This window comes from Triticum aestivum, chromosome 7B (genome assembly GCF_018294505.1).
Source record: "Triticum aestivum cultivar Chinese Spring chromosome 7B, IWGSC CS RefSeq v2.1, whole genome shotgun sequence".
In the NCBI taxonomy this organism is placed as follows: Eukaryota; Viridiplantae; Streptophyta; class Magnoliopsida; order Poales; family Poaceae; genus Triticum; species Triticum aestivum.
The window spans coordinates 256,455,895-256,472,101 of NC_057813.1; the positions used below are offsets into that span (position 1 = coordinate 256,455,895).

Genomic DNA, 16,207 nt, shown 5'->3' on the forward strand with positions numbered 1-16,207 from the left:
CCGCACCCCTTTCTTGGAGTAAGGGGCAAGGCTGTGCCTCCCCCCTCTCCCTTGCCCCTATATATAGTGGAGGGGAGGGAGGGCATCCACACCTGAGCCCTTGGCGCCTCCCTCCCTCCCGTGACACCTCCTCCTCTCCCGTAGGGGCTTGGCGAAGCCCTGCAGGATTGCCACGCTCCTCCATCACCACCACACCGTTGTGCTGCTGCTGGATGGAGTCTTCCTCAACCTCTCCCTCTCTCCTTGCTGGATCAAGGCGTGGGAGACGTCACCGGGCTGTACGTGTGTTGAACGCGGAGGTGCCGTCCGTTCGGCACTAGGATCATCGGTGATCTGAATCACGACGAGTACGACTCCATCAACCCCGTTCACTTGAACGCTTCCGCTTAGCGATCTACAAGGGTATGTAGATGCACTCCCCTTTCTACTCGTTGCTGGTCTCTCCATAGATAGATCTTGGTGTTACGTAGGAAAATTTTTGAATTTCTGCTACGTTCCCCAACAGTGGTATCAGAGCTAGGTCTATTGCGTAGATTCTTTGCACGAGTAGAACACAAAGTAGTTGTGGGCGTTGATGTTGTTCAATATGCTTACCGTTACTAGTCCAATCTTGTTTCGACGGTATTGTGGGATGAAGCGGCCCGGACCGACCTTACACGTACTCTTACGTGAGACAGGTTCCACCGATTGACATGCACTTGGTGCATAAGGTGGCTAGCGGGTGCCAGTCTCTCCCACTTTAGTCGGAATGGATTCGATGAAAAGGGTCCTTATGAAGGGTAAATAGCAATTGGCATATCACGTTGTGGTCTTGCGTAGGTAAGAAACGTTCTTGCTAGAAACCCATAGCAGCCACGTAAAACATGCAACAACAATTAGAGGACGTCTAACTTGTTTTTGCAGGGTATGCTATGTGATGTGATATGGCCAAGAAGAATGTGATGAATGATATGTGATGTATGAGATTGATCATGTTCTTGTAATAGGATTCATGACTTGCATGTCGATGAGTATGACAACCGGCAGGAGCCATAGGAGTTGTCTTTATTTTTTGTATGACCTGCGTGTCATTGAAGAACGCCATGTAACTTACTTTACTTTATTGCTAAACGCGTTAGCCATAGAAGTAGAAGTAGTCGTTGGCGTGACAACTTCATGAAGACACGATGATGGAGATCATGATGATGGAGATCATGGTGTCATGCCGGTGACGATGATGATCATGGAGCCCCGAAGATGAAGATCAAAAGGAGCAAAATGATATTGGCCATATCATGTCACTATTTGATTGCATGTGATGTTTATCATGTTTATGCATCTTGTTTACTTAGGACGACGGTAGTAAATAAGATGATCCCTTACAAAATTTCAAGAAGTGTTCTCCCCTAACTGTGCACCGTTGCTACAGTTCGTCGCTTCTAAGCACCACGTGATGATCGGGTGTGATGGATTCTTACGTTCACATACAACGGGTGTAAGACAGTTTTACACAGCGAAAACACTTAGGGTTAACTTGACGAGCCTAGCATGTGCAGACATGGCCTCGGAACACGGAGACCGAAAGGTCGAGCATGAGTCGTATAGTAGATACGATCAACATGAAGATGTTCACCGACGTTAACTAGTCCGTCTCACGTGATGATCGGACACGGCCTAGTTGACTCGGATCATGTGATCACTTAGATGACCAGAGGGATGTCTATCTAAGTGGGAGTTCATAAGATGAACTTAATTATCTTGAACATAGTCAAAAGACCTTTTGCAAATTATGTCGTAGTTCACGCTATAGTTCTACTGTTTTAGATATGTTCCTAGAGAAAATATAGTTGAAAGTTGATAGTAGCGATTATGCGATCAGTAGAAAGCTTATGTCCTTAATGCACCGCTCAGTGTGCTGAACCCCAAACGTCGTTTGTGGATGTTGTGAACATCGGACATACACGTTTTGATAACTACGTGATAGTTCAGTTAAACGGTTTAGAGTTGAGGCACTAAAGACGTTTTCGAAACGTCACGGAACATATGAGATGTTTCGAGGGCTAAAATTGGGATTTCAGGCTCGTGCCCACGTCAAGAGGTATGAGACCTCCGACGATTTTCTTAGCCTGCAAACTAAGGGAGAAAAGCTCAATCGTTGAGCTTGTGCTCAGATTGTCTGAGTGCAACAATCACTTGAATCGAGTGGGAGTTAATCTTCCAGATGAGATAGTGATGTTTCCCCAAAGTCATTGCCACCGAGTTGCTAGAGCTTCGTGATGAACTATAACATATCAAGGATAGAGATGATGATCCTTGAGGTATTCGCGTTGTTTGACATCACGAAAGTAGAAATCAAGAAGGAGCATCAATTGTTGATGGTTGATGAAACCACTAGTTTCAAGAAGGGCAAGGGAAAGAAGGGATACTTCATGAAACGGCAAATCAGCTGCTGCACCAATGAAGAAACCCGAGGTTGAACCCAAACCCGAGACTAAGTGCTTCTGTAATAAGGGGAACAACCACTGGAGCAAGATTACCCTAGATACTTGGTAGATGAGAAGGCTGGCAAGGTCGATAGAAGTATATTGGATGTACATTATGTTAATGTGTACTTTACTAGTACTCCTAGTAGCACCAGGGTATTAGATACCGGTTCGGTTGCTAAGTGTTAGTAACTCGAAATAAAAGCTACGGAATAAAACGGAGACTAGCTAAAGGTGAGCTGACGATACGTGTTGGAAGTGTTTCCAAGTTTGATGTGATCTAACATCGCACGCTCCCTCTACCATCAAGATTAGTATTAAACCTGAATAAGTGCTCTTGCACCTAAAGGAATGGTTTATTGAATTTTGATCGTAGGGATACACATTTTCATGCCAAAAGATATAAGATAGTAATGATAGTACCACTTACTTGTGGCACTGCCATGTAAGTCATAATGGTATAAAACGCATGAAGAAGCTCCATGTTGATGGATCTTTGGACTCACTCGTTTTGAAAAGTTTGAGACATGCGAACCATGTCTATTGGTGTATATGCATGAAGAAACTCCATGCAAATGGACCGTTTGGACTCACTTGATTTTGAATCACTTGAGATATGCAAATCATACCGCATGGGCAAGATGACTGAAAAGCCTCGTTTTCAGTAAGATGGAACAAGATAGCAACTTGTTGGAAGTAACACATTTTGATGTGTCCAGTCCAATGAGTGCTGAGGCATGCAGTGAATATCGTTATGTTCTTACTTCACAGATGATTCGAGTAGATGTTGAGAATATTTACCTGATGAAACACAAGTCTGAATTATTGAATGGTTCAAGTAATTTCAGAGTGAAGTAGCAGATCATTGTGACAAGAGGATAAAATGTCTATGATATGATCATAGAGATGAATATCTGAGTTACGAGTTTTGGCACACAATTAAGACATTGTGGAAATTGTTTCGCAATTAATACCGCCTGGAACACCATAATGTGATGGTGTGTCCGAACATCATAGTTGCACCCTATTGGATATGGTGCATACCATGATGTCTCTTATCGAATTACCACTATTGTTCATGGGTTAGGCATTAGAGACAACCACATTCACTTTAAATAGGGCACCACGTAATTCCGATGAGATGACACCGTATGAATTATGGTTTAGAGAAACCTAAGTTGTCGTTTCTTAAAAGTTTGGGGCTGCGACGCTTATATGAAAAAGTTTCAGGTTGATAAGCTCGAACCCAAAGCGGATAAAATGCATCTTCATAGGAAACCCAAAACAGTTGGGTATACCTCCTAATTCAGATCCGAAAGCAATATGGATTGTTTCTAGAATCGGGTCCTTTCTCGAGGAAAGGTTTCTCTCGAAAGAGTTGAGTGGGAGGATGGTGGAGACTTGATGAGGTTATTGAACCGTCTCTTCAACTAGTGTGTGGCAGGGCACAAGAAGTTGTTCCTGTGGCACCTACACCAATTGAAGTGGAAGCTTATGATATTGATCATGAAACTTCGGATCAAGTCACTACCAAACCTCGTGGGATGACAAGGATGCGTACTACTTCAGAGTGGTACGTAATCCTGTCTTGGAAGTCATGTTGCTGGACAACAATGAACCTACGAGCTATGGAGAAGCGATGGTGGGCCCGGATTCCGATAAATGGCTTGAGGCCATAAAATCCGAGAGAGGATCCATGTATGAGTACAGATGGATTTCAAAAGGAAGACGGACAATGATGGTAAATGTCACCATTAAGAAAGCTCGACTTGTCGTTAAGATGTTTTCCGACAAGTTCAAGGAGTTGACTACGATGAGATTTTCTCACTCGTAGCGATGCTTAAAATCCGTCGGAATCATGTTAGCATTAGCTGCATTTATGAAATCTGGCAGATGGATGTCAAGACAAGTTTCCTTACTAGTTTTCGTAAGGAAAGGTTGTATGCAATACAATTAGAAAAGTTTTGTCGATCCTAAGGATGCTAAAAGGTATGCTAGCTCCAGCGATCCGTCTAAGGACTGGAGTGAGCATCTCGGAGTTGGAATGTATGCTTTGATGATGATCAAAGATTTTGGGTTTGTACAAAGTTTATGAGAAACTTGTATTTCCAAAGAAGTGAGTGGGAGCACTATAGAATTTCTGACGAGTATATGTTGTTGACATATTGATGATCAGAAATGATGTAGAATTTCTGGAAAGCATATAGGGTTATTTGAAATGTGTTTTTCAATAGAAAACCTGGATTAAGCTACTTGAACATTGAGCATCAAGATCTATAAGGATAGATCAAAATGCTTAATAATACTTTCAAATGAGCACATACCTTGACATGATCTTGAAGGTGTTCAAGATGGACCAGTCAAAGAAGGAGTTCTTGCCTGAGTTGTAAGGTACGAAGTTAAGACTTAAAGCTCGACCACGGCAGAAAAGAGAGAAAGGACAAAGGTCGTCCCCTATGCTTTAGACGTAGGCTCTACAGTATGCTATGCTGTGTACCGCACCGAAAGTGTGCCTTGCCATGAGTCAGTCAAGGGGTACAAGAGTGATCCAAGAATGGCTCACAGGACAGCGGTCAAAGTTATCCTTAGTAACTAGTGGACTAAGGAATTTTCTCGATTATGGAGGTGGTAAAAGAGTTCGTCGTAAAGGTTACGACGATGCAAGCTTGACACCTATCCGGATAGCTCTGAGTAGAGAGACCGGGTACATACAATGGAGCAATAATTTAGAATAGCTCCAAGTAGAACAGTTATTTGGAATAGCTCCAAATAGAGCGTGGTAGCTGCATCTAGGAGATGACATAGAGATTTGTAAAGCACACACGGATCTGAAAGGTTCAGACCCGTTGACTAAAACCTCTCTCACAAGCAACATGATCAAACATAAAACTCATTGAGTGTTAATCACATAGTGATGTGAACTAGACTACTGACTCTAGTAAACTCTTGGGTATTAGTCACATGGCGATGTGACCTGTGAGTGTTAATCACATGGTGATGTGAACTAGATTATTGACTCTAGTGCAAGTGGGAGACTGTTGGAAATATGCCCTAGAGGCAATAATAAAAGTATTATTATTATATTTCCTTGTTCATGATAATTGTCTTTTATTCATGCTATAACTGTATTATCCGGAAATCGTAATACACGTGTGAATACATAGACCACAATATGTCCCTAGTGAGCCTCTAGTTGACTAGCTCGTTGTGATCAACAGATAGTCATGGTTTCCTGGCTATGGACATTGGATGTTGTTGATAACGGGATCACATCATTAGGAGAATGATGTGATGGACAAGACCCAATCCTAAGACTAGCACAAAGATCGTGTAGTTCGTTTGCTAGAGCTTTGCCAATGTCAAGTATCTCTTCCTTGACCATGAGATCGTGTAACTCCTGGATGCCGTAGGAGTGCCTTGGGTGTACCAAACGTCACAACGTAACTGGGTGACTATAAAGGTACACTACAGGTATCTCCAAAAGTATCTATTGTTTTATGCGGATCGAGACTGGGATTTGTCACTCCGTGTAAACGGAGAGGTATCTCTGGGCCCACTCGGTAGGACATCATCATATGCGCAATGTGACCAAGGAGTTGATCACGGGATGATGTGTTACGGAACGAGTAAAGTGACTTGCCGGTAACGAGATTGAACAAGGTATCGGTATACCGACGATCGAATCTCGGGCAAGTAAAATACCGCTAGACAAAGGGAATTGAATACGGGATTGATTAAATCCTTGACATCGTGGTTCATCCGATGAGATCATCGTGGAACATGTGGGAGCCAACATGGGTATCCAGATCCCGCTGTTGGTTATTGACCGGAGAACGTCTCGGTCATGTCTGCATGTCTCCCGAACCCGTAGGGTCTACACACTTAAGGTTCGATGACGCTAGGGTTATAAAGGAAGCTCATATGTGGTTACCGAATGTTGTTCGGAGTCCCGGATGAGATCCCGGACGTCACGAGGAGTTCCGGAATGGTCCGGAGGTAAAGATTTATATATAGGAAGTCCTGTTTCGGCCATCGGGACAAGTTTCGGGGTCATCGGTATTGTACCGGGACCACCGGAAGGGTCCCGGGGCCCACCGGGTGGGGCCACCTGCCCCGGGGGGCCACATGGGCTGTAGGGGGTGCGCCTTGGCCTACATGGACCAAGGGCACCAGCCCCAAGAGGCCCATGCGCCAAGATAAAGGAAAAAGGGGAGAGTCCTAAAGGGGGAAGGCACCTCCGAGGTGCCTTGGGGAGGATGGACTCCTCCCCCCCTCCTTAGCCGCACCCCTTTCTTGGAGTAAGGGGCAAGGCTGTGCCTCCCCCCTCTCCCTTGCCCCTATATATAGTGGAGGGGAGGGAGGGCATCCACACCTGAGCCCTTGGCGCCTCCCTCCCTCCCGTGACACCTCCTCCTCTCCCGTAGGGGCTTGGCGAAGCCCTGCAGGATTGCCACGCTCCTCCATCACCACCACACCGTTGTGCTGCTGCTGGATGGAGTCTTCCTCAACCTCTCCCTCTCTCCTTGCTGGATCAAGGCGTGGGAGACGTCACCGGGCTGTACGTGTGTTGAACGCGGAGGTGCCGTCCGTTCGGCACTAGGATCATCGGTGATCTGAATCACGACGAGTACGACTCCATCAACCCCGTTCACTTGAACGCTTCCGCTTAGCGATCTACAAGGGTATGTAGATGCACTCCCCTTTCTACTCGTTGCTGGTCTCTCCATAGATAGATCTTGGTGTTACGTAGGAAAATTTTTGAATTTCTGCTACGTTCCCCAACAAAACCGACCAAGCTAGACTACCCGACCCTCTAGCCTTTTAAAAAATGTATACTTTTGTACAGTAGTAGTATCGATGGATTGCGCCATGGAGCAAAACTTGAAATAAAAAAAGGTGGTACATATAGAGAGTGCTCGTCGCCAAATTATGCATATAGTACTATTAAAAAGGCTAGTCACAATAATGGTGTCCAGCACAACCCACCCCTCAAATAAAACTAAGCATCCTGGAATTCTTTGACAAAACTAAGCACCCTGAAATTCTTTAACAACTAAACTGCTGGCTATATGATGTTGGCCATATATATTGTACATATATAATGTGAAGAAGCGAGTGGTAGTACTATACCAACTAAAAGATGAAATGTAAGAAATACTAGTATGTACGTACTGAAGAGTTAAAGTAACAAGAAGAAACATAACATAGTTCTGCTTGGGGCTCAGCACAACACACCCCTCAAATTAAATTAAGCACACCTGAAATTAAACTTTGCAACTATTCTGGTAGACACTGCATTAGAACCACCATGAGAAACGACACTACCACCTTACTCGGAGTCCTCATCCACGTCCTCGACTTCGTCCATGTCCCTCTTCCTCTTGGTCGATACTTCTTTGCTGGAACCACCAACTTGGCTCTTGCTCTTCATCCAACCCTTGTAGATATTAAAAAAAAAGGTAGCCATCCATTGCAGCGTAGTGGATGTGGTCTATATCTAGTACATTCCGCTGCGATGCATGATGATGAAACATGTATGGAGGTTTCTCCAGTTTACCGTACAAAGGATGAACCATGGCTCCTGCCAGGGTCAGCATTGAAGGCAGACGAGAGGATACCAGCCGATTCTTTTGGAGGTCGAAGGTGTTGCCTACAACGAGGCCTATCCGACGCAGGACTTCTTTGTCGTTACCAAAGTCTACAGTAACGAATTTGACTAGGTTGCTCTCGAGGAAGTCCTTAAAATCCTGGCACTCAACATCGGCATGGCATATGTGGTAGACCAAGCATAAGTCATGCACGCAAACCTGGATCACGGCAGGCTTCTTCCTCTCTTCGTCCTTTAGATCCTTCTCTCGTCCCAGTACTGTGGTGTACTCAACATCTAGCCCTGCGACCCACTCATCATCTGAGTCTTCGAACATGCGTCTGAAGCGAGAAAGGCATCCTTTCACCGTCGCGGAAGAACGAGTGTAGATGACATCGAACTCATCGCCGGTGATGGTTCTAACCTTGTACTCACCGCCGATCGGGGAGACACTACAAGAAATATGTCAACTAGTGACCTTCTGTCAGTGACCCTGGAAGAATTGGTCATAGATCTATGACCATTTGAGACCAATTGGTCAAAAGCTGTTCAGGGGGCTCCAAACCCCAACTCATTGCGACCATTTTGGTCAGAAAGGTCGTAATTTCCTTACACGAAATGGTCATAAAGCAAATAGTGCTGGTCCGCTGCCTTTTCTCTAGATGTTAATGACCAATATAGATGGTCATAGCCTTGTAGATTGTGGTGGGTTGTGATGACTAGGCGCCATCTCATCAGTTTTGCCTATGTGTCATGTCCATGTGTCAATTTTTGCCCTAGGTTGTGAAGCAACCTATATTTCTGTTATTCCAAAAATTCCCAAAAATTTATCATAAATTGTTTGGATCATATCTTCATCAAATATGTCAAAAAACTTCCTTGCCTAGTTCAAAAATAACTCAACAATATTAATTTTCCTATTCTGTTCAGAGCAGCACTTTGTGAAGGAAGTACCACTTTGGCATGTCCAAATGGTATCCATTTTCTACAGTGCTTTCCTATGCCCAAATAACCATCCTCCACCAAATGCCAGCTCAATCCATTCATTATTTTGAGTCGAGCTTCAACATTCGTATTTATGTCCAGTGTTGTACTTTGCAAAGCAAGTACCACCTAGGCTCCTCCTTTTGAGCTGAAAATTTGTGAAGACAGTCTTCTTAGTAACTGGTCATCCTCAGCCAAAACTTACGCCCATTAGCCATGTGCATTTCCCATACCGCTAATCGAACACTTGGCTGCTTATTCATGTTTGAGCATCGATCGGTCTCCTCGCAAGAATCTTATGTTGTGATTTTCTTCATAGCACCTACCTGGGGAGTGCCCAACCCGCTAGACATGCCTAGGCCGCCCATAACACATGGCAAAGTCACGGTCACGCGGTGACCACGCGGCGGGCATGCGAGTTTACGCGTTCTAGAGTTGAGGCCCTCGGCCACCATCCAAACCTCGATGTATCGCCACCAAACCATGTATTTATGATTAAATAGGTACTTATGTAACTAGAAATGATTTTTGGAAAAAATAAATAGCAAACTATGAGGTATCTGCAGTTCAAATTTGACCTGCTTCCTACTGAATCAGCGGAAATTTGTCTTTTTCACCAGAGGTGGATCAAAACTTTTGACACCCAACCATTTTGTCAATTGGGCATTAAATATGGCCTAGTATTTTATAAAATTTATTAGGTCCAATTTTGCAACAAATATATGGTAGGCCCTTCACAAAAAAAACTCATTTCGGGCACTCGGAAAATGGAAAATGTATTTTCCGTGCAAAGAAAATGAAAACTCCCTTAGGCAACATTGTTTGGAATTCCAAGATGCACCCTTGTGCAAAATATGATATCATTTGAACAAACTATGCCATGAATGTGGCCATAAGATTGATCATTTGACTTGAAAGCCAAGAATCTTCACGCATGATAGCTCATTTCTGAGAACACTTTTTTAAAAGAATTTCCGTATTACAAATTTATTATTTTTCCTAGAAACTTGGTCACATATAATGACACGATGCGAAGGTTTTCCAATTTTTTTATTTTTTTATTTTTTATGCCTGTTTCAAAATACGGTCAAAACGGGGGGCTTGGCCGTTCCTAGCTAGTGGTTGAATCTTGGAATTTTTTTGGTGTTTCTCTGATTAAGTAGATACTTTTGTACCTAGAATTGATTTTGGAAAAAAATAAAGAGCAAACTATGAGGCAGCCGCAGTTCAAATTTGACCCGCTTCCTACTAAATTGACGGGAATTTGTCTTTTTCACCAGAGGTGGATCAAAACTTTTGACACCCAACCATTTGGTCAATTGTGCATTAAATATGGCCTAGTATTTTAGAAAATTGATTTGGTCCAATTTTGTAACAAATATATGGTAGGTCCTTCACAAAAAAAAACTCATTTCAAGCACTCAGAAAATGGAAAATGTATTTTCCATGCAAAGAAAAAGAAAACTCCCTTAGGCAGCATTGTTTGGAATTCCAAGATGCACTCTTGTGCACAATATGAGATCATTTGAACAAACTATGTCATGAATGTGGCCATAAGATTGAGCATTTGGGTTGAAAGCCAAGCATCTTCATGCTTGATAGCTCATTTCTGAGAACACTTATTTAAAAAAATTGTCGTATTACAAGTTTATTATTTTTTCTGATAACTTGGTCACATATAATGACACGATGCGAAGATTTTTCAATTTTTTGATTTTTTTTAAATTTTTTATGCCTATTTCAAAATGCGGTTAAAACGGCGGGAATGACCGTTCTTAGCCAGATGTTAAATCTTGGAAAACTTCTGATGTTTCTATGATTAAATAGATACTTATGTACCTAGAAATGACTTTTGATAAAAATAAAAAGCAAACTATAAGGCCCACTCCGACCCCCTCCCTTCCCCACCCGCTCCTCTCGATCCCGTCCCCTTCCTCCCCGTCGTCTTCTCCTCGCGACGCCCCACCCTCCACCAGCCCGAGCCCCTCGCTCCCTTCTCCACCAGGCCCTCCACCTTCGCTCGATTTTACCTTGTTGTCATGGGGGATGGGGTCGTCGGGCTCATGGCCGAGCTCGACAAGGTGGAGCTCGTGCGCTCCCACGACGATCCCGAGCGCAACCCTGGCTTCTGCTTCCTCTACTACGCGGACGCCGAGGCAACAGCGGAGCGTGCTGCGTAGGTCGATGGGGTTGACTTCCGGGGTGGCTCTATGACGGGAGGAAGGGGCGGGCCAGGGCGGAGGACAAGGCACGCTGGGCGGATCACGGCCAAGGGAAGGAGGCGCCATCGCCGTGGCACCACGGTAGCGCTCCTTCCTCGTCAAGTCCGAGAACCTCAAGGGAGCCAAGTCCGAGGAGCTCCTCATCGCCTCCCGCAAGCACTACTGGTTGACTGCACGACGTGCGTCGAGGATCGTCGGAGGGTGGTATGATTTTCCTTTCCCATGCTTTTTCGTTTGATCTCCGGTTCAAAATTCTACAGTGGTCGATCTCTCGTCTCTTACAAATCCCTGAATGTCATAGCTTGTACCAAGTGACTGAAAAAATGCTTCCAAACCACATAATTTCATTCCTTGATACAGAAACTACAGCAAGTTCTGATATACATCGATCCTGCTTTCCTTGTACCAATAAAGCATGTCCATAACTTTGGATTATAGCAGAAAAATTGCTAAAAGAACAAACGCCCAGTCAAAACTCTAAATGATTAGGTACTGTTAAATGGATCTCCTGCATAACTGCACTTTGCCATTATCTTCAGGCACTTCTTGTTCCGCCAATCCACGAGCAGGGAGCGGAAGGCGCAGCCAGCGACCAGGCGCATGGGTGGCGCAATTAGGGCATCCAATCATCCCAATTAGATAGCAGAACTAAAGTTTTCTCTAATTTAGATTTCAGCTGCTGCAGGGAGGGGGCTGCTTCTCCCCGGTGTCGGAGCTCGTCGGGCGGGCAGAGGCCGCCGCATCGGCGGCCGCCTCGGAGATCTCCGAGACGTCCTCCGCCGCCGCCGACGCGCTCAGCTCCGTCGTCGCGGCCGTGGTGCGCGCGCCGCCCAAGGACTTCCGCGTCATCAGGCAGGAGTGGGCGGCCATCCGCATCCAGACCACCTTCCGCGGCTTCTTGGTAGGTCGCTCGCTCGCCTCGCGCCTTGTGTGTGCCTAGAGAACCTTGGACCCTGTCACATGGTAACCAGTTCGACAGGACCAGCTCTGATCGATCAGACTGCTCATCTTTGTTTGACTTCTACAGCAGGCAGCAAACGGGACAGTGTGGAAACAAGGGCAGAGGAAGAACGCCCTGGAGGTGATGCAGGTGACTCTGGCGAGCACGTAACCCAGTTTTCTAAAGTCTCCATGTCTAAAACGTTTTGCACTATCCAATTCATGCTGCTGTCCAAATCAAGCATGGACTGTATATATTCTGTCAAAATCGTGCTCTGCTGCATAGCATATACTATTATGTAAGACTGTTGTACCACATCAATACAGAGAGATAATTCTCACGTTCTAACTGAATGTGCTTGTTAACCATTAGTGATTTTTTCCTCTTTAAGAGATATCACTGATTGATTTAGATCCGTATTTATCCCCCTAGTAGCATGGCAAATGGAGCCTAGTGATCAGTTGATCCAGTCATAAAATTATTGCATATATCAGAAAGATAAAGACAGAGCTTCTGCCAAGTTACTCTCGTTGTTTACAATTTAATCATGTCTTTTCTTCTTCCACACCCGCATAGGGCATCAGTATTTGTTTTTTTCTATCTTGGTTCTTTGGCTTTGTTTTTATTTCTGCTAAATTCTGGAAACTGATACGAATGTAGTATAAAACAGTCATGTTGCACAATGATAGGAATTTCAGAAACTGACTGTTCTATGGTTGTTAATCATCAGTATTTTATTAGATATCGGTGATTTATTTAGTTCAGCGTTTACCCCCCTGTAACATCACAAAGGGATCCTAATGTGATTAATAGATCCAGACAAAATTGATGCATATGATTAAACTGATGTGTAATTTGCTGTCCGCAACTGAGACGTAAATGCTCTCTCAGGTGTCGGAGCAGCAGCGAGCAACAGACCTTTTCTCGCAGAAGGTGAAGAGGTCGTCGTTCAGCACGTCGGACAAGGTATTGTCGTCTTGAAAATTCTTTCAAGAGTTTCAGACCTACAAGACACAAACAGAATGAATTGATGTGTGTATATGCCATGGAATTTTGAGCAGGTTCTTCAGCTGTCAGACTAGGTGGAGGCACTCTTCCTGAAGCACTTCGCGCTCCTCGACCTCGACCTCGAGCTGGCACAGGGGCAAGCTGGCGCAGATGACAACGGCCGTGCTCCTCGACCTCGAGCTCCGCCCCCGTCCGCCCACGCTCCTCGAGCTCGAGCTCTGCCCCCGCCCGCCCCTGGCCGCTGGTACTTCCCCTGCCCCCCCTCTCATCGTGCTGCTTGATGCGATCTGTGTTGTACTGCTGTATGAACCAGCTGTTGCTTATCCCATCGTTGTTGCATTGCTGTCGAGTTAGCTTCTCATGCCACTGCTGCAGCTGTTTGCTGCCTCATGATTTTGCATGATGAGTTGAATTAGAAGCTGCTTATCTATGAATCGTTACTAATTCAATAATACCAATGGTGTGGTGGTGCATTAATCAACAGTAAATACATAGACGTATGCAAGGGTTTTTCCTTTGCTATCATCCCAACTTAACACATGAAGATTGCAAAGAACATTCCTCTTGGATGCCCTGTGAACACATCCACTACTAGTCAAGTCAAGCTGTGTATGCATATCAAATTTCTGCAATGTGAACATATCCCCCTGCTGATTGATTATTCTGGTGGTGCATATCCCCCTGCTGATTGATTATTCTGGGGCTACAAGTGATGCATACCCCCCTGCTGTGAACACATCCAGTCCATACGTATGGTGACTGCTGATTGATTATTTTTGTTTTCCTGTGAATCCCATCTTTATTGACTAGCAGCACTACACTAAGTATTACAAATCCGCCGTGCATACAATCCAGTCATATCAACATGTAGTTGCTTTGTATATCCTGTAAATAATTTCTTTGCACGCCCATTCTACCATGTCAATGATGATGAATTAATTATGATTTCTGCCAATGGATGGATTGACATGATGCGACGGACCTGCTGCCGGCTGTCTTCCCCGACCACTTATGTGAGCTGCCCCTGCCGCTGACCCTCCTCAACTTTGCCCGTTGCTCGTTGTTGCTGCTGGTGAGACAATTTCCTTGATCTGTCGCTTCTTCCTCTTGTCAACTACATATGTGATGATTCCGTAACTGCTCTAGTTTAGGTGTAGCTGCAACTACAGTATTTTGATCTGTTGCCGGCTTCATATGTTAGCTTCACATTTTGATCTGTTGAACAGTCCCAGATTATGTCAATTTGTTACCAACTAGTTAGAGTTAAAGCAACTCATTTGGCTTTTGCTCACTGTTTTTACTGTCCTGTGCTGCTCATACTGTATGTACAACATGTTGCTAAACTGAAAATGCTATTTGCTTCACATTTTTGTTTGTTGAACTGTCCCAGATTATTTCAATTAATGTAAACCTATGAGTTAAATAAATTGTATGGGAGGCATTGACATAAGTGCTCTAGACCTGCTCTGCTCCTGTTCAGAGGCATCTTGTATTCTTTTTTGTAAAATCTCCTATCGTAAGCGAAAAAGCTTCAGGCATTGAGCCATTGTATTGTGTTCTTAAAATAAGTTTTTTGTTTTGTCCCTTGCATAGCTAATTTGCATTTTGCTGTGAGATGGCAAGTGATATATCCACCTTTTGCTACGATATGACAACTAATTTATCCACCTTTTGTTGTGAGATGGCAACTAATTTGCTTTTTTACTAGCTGTTTTATTTGCTTGCTTGGTTGCCCTGAACTTCAGTTTTTATTTGCTTGCTTCTTAGTCTCTCTCCCTCCCTGCAGGTGCCACCGGATGCAAGGGTGGAGCTTGCGCCTCCTTGCTGAAGCCTCTTTCTCTACTCCAGTTTATGTTGCTTCCGTTGCTGCGAATGTGGTTAAGATGGTGTTCTACACCAGCTTCTTATGTTGCATGTGAATGGGGTGATAGAACTGAAATGAGCAGATCACTATATGACTAAGAAAATCAGAAAGTACATGTAGGAAAATATCATAGCTCTTACTCACATTGCCAAAATAACATGTACTTCTAGCAATTGTGCCAAAGCATTAGCATTGCCTGTTTGAGAGCTTGCTGCCAGTTACTTGCTACTGCTTTGACTGATACTTGTTGTTTGGTGCTAATTATACCTCTTGCTAGTTCTACTCTGATTCATGTTTGCATGTTGGCTAGAAATTACCCTGATTATACATTTTTTTTTGTTACACTATACATTAATGTATTATGTTATTATTTGTGTGCATGATGCTTTGAGCCTATTTTTCCCTTTCCTCCTTGATTGATCAATTCATGTAATGTTATGTTCTTGTAGGAAGGCAAGTTGTCGCATCTGATCACATTAGAGGGAACAATGAAGTTTGTACTACTTGTACGAGTTGAACAATGTTATGTTCTTATAGGACAGTACTAGATGTGCTAATACAAGTTCAACAATGTGATGTAGAAAGTTAAGGCAAATTGTGTAGATAATGTATTCGTGTGTAACTAAATGTTGTATTCCCTGTGTAAACGGTGCTTTAAATGACATGATGATATTGAAATTGTGTACAAGCTACTTGATATGGGTTGAATATGACAGAAAATAGTACTGGGCCTGAATCGGCCATGGCCCAAACAAAGTTGAATTGGAGTTGTTTATTTAATGGAAAAAACTTGTTAGAGAAGGGAAAAAATAATAAGAAATTGAATATTAAAAGGCCACGACCAGAATATAAAAAGGCCGAATTGTGAATATAAAAAGGCTGATTTTTCGGGCCTGGCCCATGTGGCTGACCAGAATTAATAGGAAAATAATATTAAATGGGCTGAATTAATGGGCTTGGCCCATGTAGAACACATAATTGGACCGGGCTGAATCTTACCAACGACCAATTCAATCGGTCGTAATTTTGCCACATCAGCTTGCCACGTTGGATCCGGCGTGGCCTGGCCAGACAACCAGTGACCAAAACAAAAGATCATGGGTTCAACGACCTTCTGTTTTGGTCGTAAACGTCTACGAC

General features: G+C 43.9%; 1 long non-coding RNA gene across 1 annotated transcript; it reads left to right on the plus strand.

The window, feature by feature from the left end:
• Positions 1-10,943: 10,943 nt before the first annotated feature.
• On the plus strand, positions 10,944-15,755 carry LOC123157773 (uncharacterized). The gene is made up of 6 exons (XR_006479081.1): positions 10,944-11,459; positions 11,795-12,156; positions 12,283-12,345; positions 13,087-13,161; positions 13,257-14,275; positions 14,990-15,755. It is a non-coding gene; the product is annotated as an uncharacterized lncRNA (long non-coding RNA).
• The last annotated feature ends 452 nt before the right edge of the window (positions 15,756-16,207 follow it).